Source organism: Hipposideros armiger, unplaced genomic scaffold, assembly GCF_001890085.2.
Source record: "Hipposideros armiger isolate ML-2016 unplaced genomic scaffold, ASM189008v1 scaffold_464, whole genome shotgun sequence".
Lineage (NCBI taxonomy): Eukaryota > Metazoa > Chordata > Mammalia > Chiroptera > Hipposideridae > Hipposideros > Hipposideros armiger.
The window spans coordinates 138,807-149,098 of NW_017731814.1; the positions used below are offsets into that span (position 1 = coordinate 138,807).

General features: G+C 53.4%; 1 long non-coding RNA gene across 16 annotated transcripts in view; it reads right to left on the reverse strand.

The window, feature by feature from the left end:
• LOC109395295 (uncharacterized) overlaps positions 1-10,292 on the reverse strand; it is a 47,465-nt gene that overhangs the window by 6,063 nt on the left and 31,110 nt on the right. For 15 of the 16 annotated variants that reach the window (XR_002126630.1, XR_002126634.1, XR_002126632.1 and 12 more), the window contains 3 exons: positions 9,260-9,419; positions 7,992-8,141; positions 119-336 (listed from right to left, as the gene is read on the reverse strand). This is a non-coding gene — a long non-coding RNA (uncharacterized LOC109395295). Of the gene's footprint in view, positions 1-118; positions 337-1,846; positions 2,052-7,991; positions 8,142-9,259; positions 9,420-10,292 lie in introns of all 16 variants that reach the window. The other variant, XR_002126628.1, reaches the window with a different exon arrangement.

Here is a 10,292-nt window from a genome sequence, read left to right on the forward strand (position 1 = left end):
GGGGGAGGAGGAAGTTTCACAGTCTAGTGCATTCCCATCAGATCAGAGAACGGGGGAGCTCACACAACTTCCCTTTTTCAAGAGCTTCTCTGCCCCCACTTTCATTTCAGTTCCTTACCCTCTGGACTGGGCATAGCGCAGCTGGTGGGCCGGGCAGGGGCAGGCGCCCAGGTACCCAGCCAAACTGGGCTGTCAGCTGGCTCCATCGCGGGCCTGGCAGGCTCCCTCGCTGTTACCCAGCATGCCCTTCTCCTTGTCAGGGAGGCCTCGCCCTCTTGTTTTCCAAGTTTTATAACAGTATTGTTTGTTGTCCAGCAGATTAAATTCTTTTGGAGGCTTGGGGAGGGGCACGGCGGGTTGAGGGACAGAGAGGAGGGAAAGAGAGAGGGAGAGAAAATACAAATAACTTCCATTAGGGCCAAAAAATTCAATGAGTTCCTTTCTGAATACAGAGTTGACCTGTCTTGGAGAGGCCAGTGGCCAGGAACCTGTGTTCTCATCCTCTGTCCCTTTCCTCACCTAGTAGGGTGACATGTGGTCTCAGACTTTCAAGGCTATTACTCGGGGTTCAAGCTGAAAAGAAGAAACAGCTGAAGTGTCTGGGGGGTTTATGCCCGAGCAATCCCACCCCAGACGGGAAGCATGACATGGGCTGAGCGGGTCCTGGCAAGAATACCCTTGATTCTCATCTCCTCAGGGGCCTGGAAGACCTGCGCCAGAACTAGGGGGGGAGGGGCAATCTATATGTCCCGTTTCATAGATGGTTCATCTCTGCAGTGAGCTTGTAGTTTGTTCACATGTGAAACAGACGTAATACATTCAAGGATGTCAGAGGCATGGAAAGTACTGTACCCCAAGGAAATAAAAACACAAATGCATGGACAAATATTCATGTATATGTAAGGAATGAGTGAGAGAGAACACACTGAAGAAAGAAGACAAAAAGTCAATATAAAAAACCCATGATCTTACAGACCAGAGGGCCCATCTAAAGGTCCCTGACCTGTCAGGCCTTTCAATGCTAACTGTGCAGGAGTAATAACACAAAAGGATATATGGTTCTCCAGATTTAATACGACCTTCACTCAGTCATTCACTGGTTTATTTCAGACTTTGGGTTACCGCTAAATAGCATGCCCATTAGAAAACACACTGTGCCTTTAGCATTGCAGGCAATGCTGGTGGTCCCAGAGCTGTGGATCTGACCTGAGATAATCCTCTTCCACCTCCTACCTTCCTCCCAGCAAACCATGTCAGGCCCTGCCTCCTGTACCCCGCCTCCTGTACCCCGCCTTCACATCTCCAGTGCCTACCAAGGTCCCTAGGGCTGGGTGGAATTGGCAGGGTAGGTAGCGGCAATGGTGCAAAGACAGGCTTAGAGCAGCGCAGGGCTCTTTCCTGAGAGAGATGAGGGGCAACTTGCCTTTGACCTTTTTTTATCTGCAAATAATACCAGTCCTATAGGGTCAGTTCCACAAGTTCCCTCTGCGGGGGAAACAAGGCTAGAGCTCCAGGCCCAATGCTCCTGTGCCCCCCTGTCCCCCAGTTTAGGCTGGCCTCAACGGCAGGAACGAAAGATGGAGAGTGCAGCCACACAGCACGCTGCAGGTCCTGGCACCCAAACCTCATGCTGTTCCGGGGCCGGCTCAGAGTCCCACAGACTGGGGACTGGAAGGACAACGAGTCCCCCCTCAGGTAAAGAGAGGGGTTTCATCATTCTTTGGGAGCCCTCAGCAAAGGGGACACCACAGTTCTCCCTGGAGTCTCGCCTACATCACTCTCCCTGCTGCAGGTCCAGCCAGCCTTCCCCCGCTCTGGGCGAAGGACTGGGTCCAAGAGGACAAACCTTCAATGCGATGTTACTGAAGGCTTCATCCACCAGAACAACTCGCCTGCGGGTCCCCCATCGCAGGGCTCTCTGCAAGCTGAGGCTGCATTCGGGGGCCACCGAGGGATAGGCACGCACAGACACATGCTGCTGCCCCGTCTCATCTCAGTCCTTCCTCGAGGAACACTCCCAGATAAGGCCTAAGCCAGCCAGGCCGAGGGGGCTGCAAACAAAGGTGAACGCTGCTTTTCCCTTCATATAACTCCTGGGTCTATTCGAATGCCGATCACTCGGAGAGCCACACGGCCAAGAAGACATGCCGTTCCCTGTTCTGCTTCGGCACCCCTATAAAGAGTGGGGGGTCATGCTCAGTATTCAGGGAACACTGATGCCCAAGGATTCTCTCTGCGGGTAAGGTCTGCCTCATCATGTCAATCAGGAAGCAAACAGGGCTGAAGCCAGCATTTCCAGCATCTTACTTCACATTGTACATTAGCCAATTCTTCCAGCAGGTGCTGTACGTTAGCCAGCAGACAGGTAGCATCACAGCGCCCGTGCTGGACAAATCTGGGCGTATCTCATAAAGCTGTTGGAAAAACCTCACAGGTCCCACGATGAGGCCTCTTTCTAGGAGAGCTCCTTAGCAGATGCAACAGGACTCAATGCACATGCATGAAGCGCCATACAGATGTGTCAGAATGGCGTGAAGCGCGTAGAAACCTCACATGAAACATGTGTTAAATGGCTGGCTTCCCAGCTGAGAAGTTACCAGCCAGTTTTCACAAGACATCCAAGTTGTTGAGAGAAGCAGAGAACAGGAGAACCTAGATATTCTGAGAAGGGCCCTACGACCTACAGAGATCAAGCCAAATGCTCCCGCCCCACTGGTCAGCGTAAGAACACAACTAGAACCCAAGGAAATGACAACTGGAGTCAGGGGACCAGGTGGGGGTGTGACCCATGTTAGGCAGGTACGAGCAATTAGATCTTGGCAGGACCCCCTCTGGCTCAGTTTCAGCAACTACAGGGATAACACCACCTACCCTCATAGGGCTGTGTGAGGACCAAATGAGCTGGAAAAATGTGCAGAGAACTGTGAAACGTCACATGGTGCGTGTGAGCGGATAGTCGCTGATCAATTCCTCTCCTGCCTGAGTCCCAGCCCAAATCCCGGTTCACTACATCATTCTGGGGGTGACGGGGGGTGCTCACGGTGATGCCGCCCAGGTGAGTGTCTAGTAAGCAGACAGTGTCTTGGAGAAATGCAGCTACTTTTAAGGCTCTGCGTTTCGGTTCGTGGATTGCACAGTATGTGCCGTCAGCACCAGGGGACTCTACCCACGAAGCCCTGGAGAAGTAGTGGGCGTTGGGGAAGGAGGCTGTCATGGAGACGCTAGGTCAGGGCCCCGGCCTCTGTCGGCCCCAGGATAGTCCTGAACAACAGCCTGCGAGGGAAGGGGGTGCTGAGACCCTGGGGTTTCCTACTTGTGTTTTATTTTTGCTATTTTTTAAAGAGTGACTCAAGACTAAAAAGCTAAAGTGGAACTGGTGCCTCTGAGGTATTTTTGTTTTTGTTTTTTGCTTCTCTCTCTCTCTCTCTCTCTCTCTCTCTCTCTCTCTCTCTCTCTCTCTCTCTTTCTTAAATAGAAGGGCTTAAACAACCACATGAGAAAAGAAGGCTAAATATAAAGGAAAACTTCCTGACAGCAAAGGAACAGATGTCTCAGGAAAGGCACAGGACACACAGGACCTGCAGTCCCATTTTCTCTCCAGGATTTAGGGCCAGAAAGGATGGTGTAACTTTCCTAGGACACGACAGCACAGCCAGCCCCCCACCCAGCAGCCCCCACACCGCTGGCTTGTCTCCACACAAGTGTCTTGGTGGGAGCTGGAGTGGCCATCCTCTGTGACCTGGAGAATGCTCATCAGCCACCTACACACAATCTCCAGCCCCTTCCCACTTCCTTCTGTGGGGAGGGAGGGGGTCCTTCCAAAATTGTATCCACTTGCCTGTCCTAATGGATGGCAACAGCGTCACCTCAGAGAACAGGACTGCTGGTGCTTGGTCCAAGGTCCCTGTCCCTCTCCTGTAACTCAGGTCTCCTTTTCTCGTCCCCAGTTGCTGGCTAAGAAATATCTCCATGAACATCCAGGGAGTACCCCATGTCAGAGTTGGCAGGAACCTCCAAAAAGATTCTCATTCAACCCCCTCATTTTCTAGGTAATGAAGCTGAGTCCCAAAGAGATAAGGCGAGTGAGTCTTTACGGAGGGAACCATGACCTGCTGAGTCTTCTGCACCAAGCAACACCAGCCCGCTTTCCCTGAGCCCCACAACCAGGCCACCAGGCCCCACACTGCACTCTGTGCAACCTCAGAGCCCCGGCAGCAGATGGCAGTCTCCGCTGCCCGGGGGAGGAGGGACAGGCGTGGCCATGGGGCAAGGAGGCAAGAGTCCCTCCCGGGGCCTGACCCACGTGGGCCTCGCCACTGTTCCATTCCTACCGAGTAAACAAGTCCTGAGCCGGGAGCCGAGCTGCACACACGCTGAAAACAGCCGTCCCCTATCTCCAGCTACCAACCTACCTCAACCTCGCAAGACACAAAGCTCGTCCAAGCACCTGACACAAGGTGACTTCTTGTCCCTTCCCCTCTGCCTGTTCCTTCCCTATCGCGACAATCTCGGAACCACGTGTTCTGGAAGGAGAGGCTGGGCACAGAGTTCTGCCTCCCCCAGGCACATATTTTACCAGTGACTCGGCACAGCCTTAACCCAAGCGTTTCCCTGCGCTGTGTGGACAAGCAAGGAGCACGGGGACCAGGCTGAGGTAGAGACGCCAGCGGGCGCCTGACGAGGGCAGGAGGTGCAAGTCAAGAGCAGCCGTGGCTAATGGAAAAACCCCCAGCCTGCTGGAGACCAAAGGCCTGATGTCTACTGCCACCACGTTCCCCGATTCACTGCAAGTTCCTTCGAGCTCCGGGACCTCGGTGACTCTTCTAGGTGTTACGAAAAGAGCAGATCAGCATCCACATCGATTCTAACTCTGGAGGTCTGACCACAATGGTTTCCCCAGGTGGCTGAGGTCCTCTAGGCTCTTAACTTCCCTCCCTGACCAACATCTGGGTGCCCACTGTATTGGCATCCTCCCTTTCCAGAGTCTCCTTTATATTGTGTATCGTTGAGCTCTAGTTGTTATTATTAGTGACCTCTCCCACACTGGAACAGAAACCCCACGAGAGCAGAAACTTGGTCTGGTGGAGTCTGGCCTCGCCGCATGTACCGCAGTCCAGCCTCCGGCACACGGCGCAGGCAGAATCCAGGTTCGTGGAAGGAAACGTGTCTGCCTGTTCAGCCCTGCCTGTCCATGGATACCCAAGAGACTCTTCCTCTGCCCTGCCTCCCTCAAAAGGGATGTGGCATAGCTGTCCCCAGTGACTGCAAAGTGCCCCTGGGTATCTGACCTCTCACGCTGGTTCACATCCGTTCTCCCAGCTGCCTATCCTCTGAGGGTCTTAGCTCCTCAAAATGTCTGACTTCAGCTCAAGAAGGTGAAGAAAAAGTACAGGCTTTGGAAGTGTCTGCATTGAAATCTCAGCAACCCTACTTACCAAGTGTGTGACCTTGGTTAAGTCACTCAATGATCACTTTTTTAACCATCAAAAGGAAGTAACACCTACTTCATATGGTTGTTCAAAGGAGAAAACAGATGAGCAAAGGGGACCTTTAACAAAGGCCGGTTTCCCTTTCCCGGGACTGCATGCTGAATCCATCTCACGCCTTCAGGCGTCATTACAGACCCTGATCTGGGCTCCACACACACACATTCTATTCTCGGCCACGGCAGACAGCCCTGGTTGAACACTGGACACATCCTCCCACCCCCGCCTGGCCTTAATCCTGTGGTCAGACGATGCACAGCCGTCTCCACGTGGCTTTCTCCATCCTCATCCCCTCGCCCCTGCCCTGCCCAGGCTCTGCACAGGCCTTGGGGCTTCTGCAGGTACTCCCTGGCTTCTCCAGCCCACGAGCAGCTCCCGTGGATGGAGACAACAAGAAACCAAACCCAGTCTCTGCTTTCCTCACAGACACTCCAAGTCCCGGAAAAGCAAAGCAAAATGACGGCCTCCCACAGACAGCCGGCTGGTGGAAAAGGGCAGTCTCTCTTACGTATCTCAGAAGGAGGCAACGTGCCCATAAAAGTGACCAGCACAAGGTACAGATCCTCTCTAAAGCTGCAGCCTTGGGGGCACTCGTGCCAGGGGACAGAGCCAAGACATGCATTAAACAATTCACAGCCCTGACCAGACCAGAATTCAATGGAATCCAGAAGGTGCGGACCAATCAGGTCCCCTGGCAGGGCCCCGCCCCCACGCCCAATGGCCAAGCCACACCACAAGAGCTCTCACGCCATCAGCTCTGTTAACTTCTGCTGGACTCCAGATGGAAAGGCCCCACGCTGTCTCCTGGCTCCCAGATCCCAAGGATCCAAAGGTCAAGAAAGAAGTGCCAGATATGCCTGGCCCCTCTTCTCAGGGGATGCCAACCGTTTTGCTAGCCTGACCTGCAACACATAATGCCCCATGTCGTGTAGGCAGAAGCCAGGCTGGTGAGCAGGGAGAAAAGTACTAGGTGAGGGACACAAATAAGAAACTCAATAGGGAAGCACCAACCCCAATCCTGGACACAACCAGAAGTACCAGGGACAACTGCGTCACAAGGAGCAAAACCTTGCTTCCTGCCCTGGTTACTCCAACCAAAGGCAGGGCTGTGAATGGGAGCTGTGGTCACCCAGAGCCAGGCCCGGGGACGCACAGCACATGTGAGAGCACGGCCAGCAGCTCCGTCTGGCTCTAGTCCTACAGCCGGCACTGGTCAGACTTAACCGGCACATCTTGAGGGACTTGGCCTGTTCCTCTCCGTCTCCCCAGCTGCACCGAAGCTGATCTCTCCACTTGATTGGTGTTCCAGATCCAACACCCCTAGCGCTCCCTTGCTACATTACTGCTGGAGGGGCTGAGACTTGTCAAATTCCTTGAAGAAAGAGACACTGGACTCCTCCAAACCAGCCCTGGACTCCTCAGTCGATGAGGGTCTCAGGCTGCTCACAGGCAACTTACAGACGCATCTCAGGTGGGAAGGAGAGAAGGTGAAAACGCCGTGCGGGAGAATTCGCCAGTCTTCCCTGGGCTGCAGTGGGGTCGGGATGGGGAAGAGGCATGAGCGGTGAGATCCCACAGGGGCCTTCTGGCATCAGCCAAGAGCGCCATAAAATTACCTGGCGCCTTTCCTTGTCTCTCTAGACCCCAGACAAATCTCTCAGCTAACTGCAACCAGCCCTACTGGCCTAGAACATCGCAGGAATCTACTTGATGGGGGAGAGACTTCCCAGTGACATGGCAAGCACCTACAATTTGCTTTCTGAATTGTCTCTATAGTGCGACAGACCTCCCCAGTTCTGCACAGAGTCATCATTTTTAATTACCATTGCTATTATCAAGTGAGGCAGAGAAAAACATTTCTACGTCAACTGCCTACAGATGCTTTGTGACGGCTTACTTGGCCAGGAAATTTTTTTAAGGTGAAGGCAATGACAGCCTAGAGGAAAAAAGTGACTTTTACTCAAAAAAAAAAAAAAAAGAAAAAGAAAAGAAAGAAAAGCAAAAGCCCCCAAAAAGGGAAACAGCCCCCAAAACTACTACCCAGCCCATAGTCTAAACTCCAGACCCAGCAAGGCCAATGGTGTTTAGAGTAAGAGAGGACATCTACTGAGGTGACACAGGGAAACAAATGCTTAAGTCCCAGGCAGTCTCCTGGGACCTTGAGAGGTTAAACCCAGAATCTCAGGCTAGGTGTTGGGGACTAAGGAAAGTTCCTAGTCAGTGACATGGGAGGCCCCACTGCCACACCCCACGACCCTCCCAGCTAAATCCCACACATCCTAGCAGCCTGGTCACTTCCGCGGGCTGCCCTGCCCCCAAGCATCTGCTGGTTACTAACCCCATTCACAGAAAAGCCAGGAGGAAGAAACCAGAAAGAAGAGGGCGATTTGGGAGAGATTCTGACTGAAGAAGCTTGAGGATTCTCACGGAATGAAGAAAATGGTCTCCTTGGGAAAAGAAGGGCTTTGGGGGAGATGAGAAGGGGGAAGCCCACACCTGACTTACCTGGAAGGAAGCGAGGGGGTTACATCCCATTTTCTATGCTGCTGGTTTCCATTAAGCACCCTCGTGATGAGTCAATGACAAGACCAGGGTCCTGTCACATCAGTCAGCGCTGCGGTCACAGAACCACACAAATTGGTGACTCAACGGCACCTATAAGGGGGAGGAGGCAGATTTCCAGCCCAGTCTGCCTATCCCACCCAGCCCCTCCTGAGGAGGCCTGACACCTCTGCCTGGGAGAGCCTGATTGCCAGAAACCCCCAAACAGGGGTGAGGGCTGACAGCAGACCCAGCTCCCGAATGCTGACCGCTGAGTTTGCCCTCATACATCCTAAAGAAAATCAAAGGGCGGAGGAGGAAGGGGTGGAGGAAGGCAGGGAAGACGAGAGGTCCAAAAGGAGGAAGAGAGAGGTCAGAAGACATCCTTGGGCAAAGCAAGGAGAACAGGAAGCCAAGAAGACGTGCCAGGGCGGGTGTTTGCAGTGGGTCGCACTGTGCCTGCAGCCACATCATGAGCGCAGCCTCTCCTCCTCCAAACCCGAAATCCATCGAGAACCGTCAGCCCGTCCTAGCCCTCACCCCATATTAGTACCCTCATCCATATGACCTTTGATTCTGTCATCATCGAAATAAGGGACAGAAAGCTTGGGAGCCCTAAAACACACACACACACACACACACACACACACCCCTCCCCCCTCCCTTCCCGGAATGAAAGATCCCTCAGAGTTGTCTCACTCTCTAGGTTCTGGTTCTCTGACAGAAATGCTCCTCTCCCACGGGGGAGGGCAGACACGGCCGATAAGAACTGCTTAGCACAATGCTATATATAGTCGAGGTTCCAACCAGCCTAGAGATTTGGAGCTAGAACTTGGCAGAGAACCATGCTAGATGCTGGCAAAGACCAGCCTCCCCCAGCCAACCAACTGAGAGCCTCACCTCTCTGCTGGGGGCAGTGAGGGCAAGCAGGGCGCTTCCATTCATCCTATTAACACTCTGGACTGAGGGACATGGGCCTTGGGCTCCATTTCAGGAAAAATCAACTTCGCCCGAATGTGAGGCGGCTGTGAGGGGGCTGAACAACGAGTTGTAGCCTCTCTGCACCTCTCCAGCAGCACTGGAAAATTGATCTAGTCCTCTCTGCTAGAGGATGAAGGGTGAGGCATGCAGGAAAAGAATGGAGAAGGCATGCATAGCAGCTGGCTGGGGTCGATAAACATCTATCCAGTTCCGATATTTGAAGGAATAAAAGTATGCAGACGAACACTTACTGCACAGAGCCAGGCATCTCCTTTTTTTGTTCCAAACAAACGCAAACGGGCACACATTTATCCCACCATATGACGGCTGTCTTCTGAGTCCCAGCATCATCCTCAGCTGTGTCCACGAGGTTGTCATGTATTCATGGAGCTCAACTCCTCTGAGTTCTCTCTGGGGAAGAAGAGAAAGGAAGACGCGTAGGTTCAGCTCCCAAGGCCAAATTCAAGCAGTGAATGTGCAGGCTCTAATCAGGGTCCCATCTGGGGCTGGGATGTGACCCTGGGACCATGGCCCTCAGCTGATGCTCACCATCCGATGACAGAAGCAGGATAATGTTGGGCCCATCGTCCTGGAAAAGTGTTAGTACCAGTGGGCATGGGGTCTTGGCAAGGTGGGCCTATCATCTCTTTCAGAAAACAAATTTGAGGGACAACAATGCTCTCTGAAGTACAGAATCTGGGCTCTTGCCATACACACAGTTTCTAGACAAAGAAATATGAGACTCAAAGGATCCAACACCCACATATATACAATTTTTTTAGGTCAACATGCTCTGTACTCAGGCTCAAAAAAACATGACGCAAAGGGGCTGGGGCTGCCTCTGCACTCTGGGTGGGGACGGCTGGCTCCTGTCCCTTGCTCTGCCTAACTGTCCGCTGTGACCTCGGTCAGGTCTCCCTGCTCCCTCAGACTCCCAAGGCCCCAAAGCCACTCCTTCCAGAGATCCCCAATGAGTCACGCTGGGAGGTCCCTGGGGAGAGGAGGAGGTGCTCCACAACAAATGTCAGTGCAAGCATCGTCTATGGGAAAGCGAGACTCAAAAGTGGCACATGGGGAACGCAGGCCGGGAGCTCCAGGGCCAGGCTGCTCCTCAATCCCCTCCCACAAGTTCTTTGCTCCTCTGCCCCCAGACACTGGCCGAGGGAGGAAAAGGAGAGAAAGGGAAGCCGAGGCTGGGGATAACGGTGTGGCGATGATTCAGCGGCAATGGCGGTCCATCCCTCTCTCTCCCAAGATGGCAAGGCGCGAAGGGCGGGGTCGGGC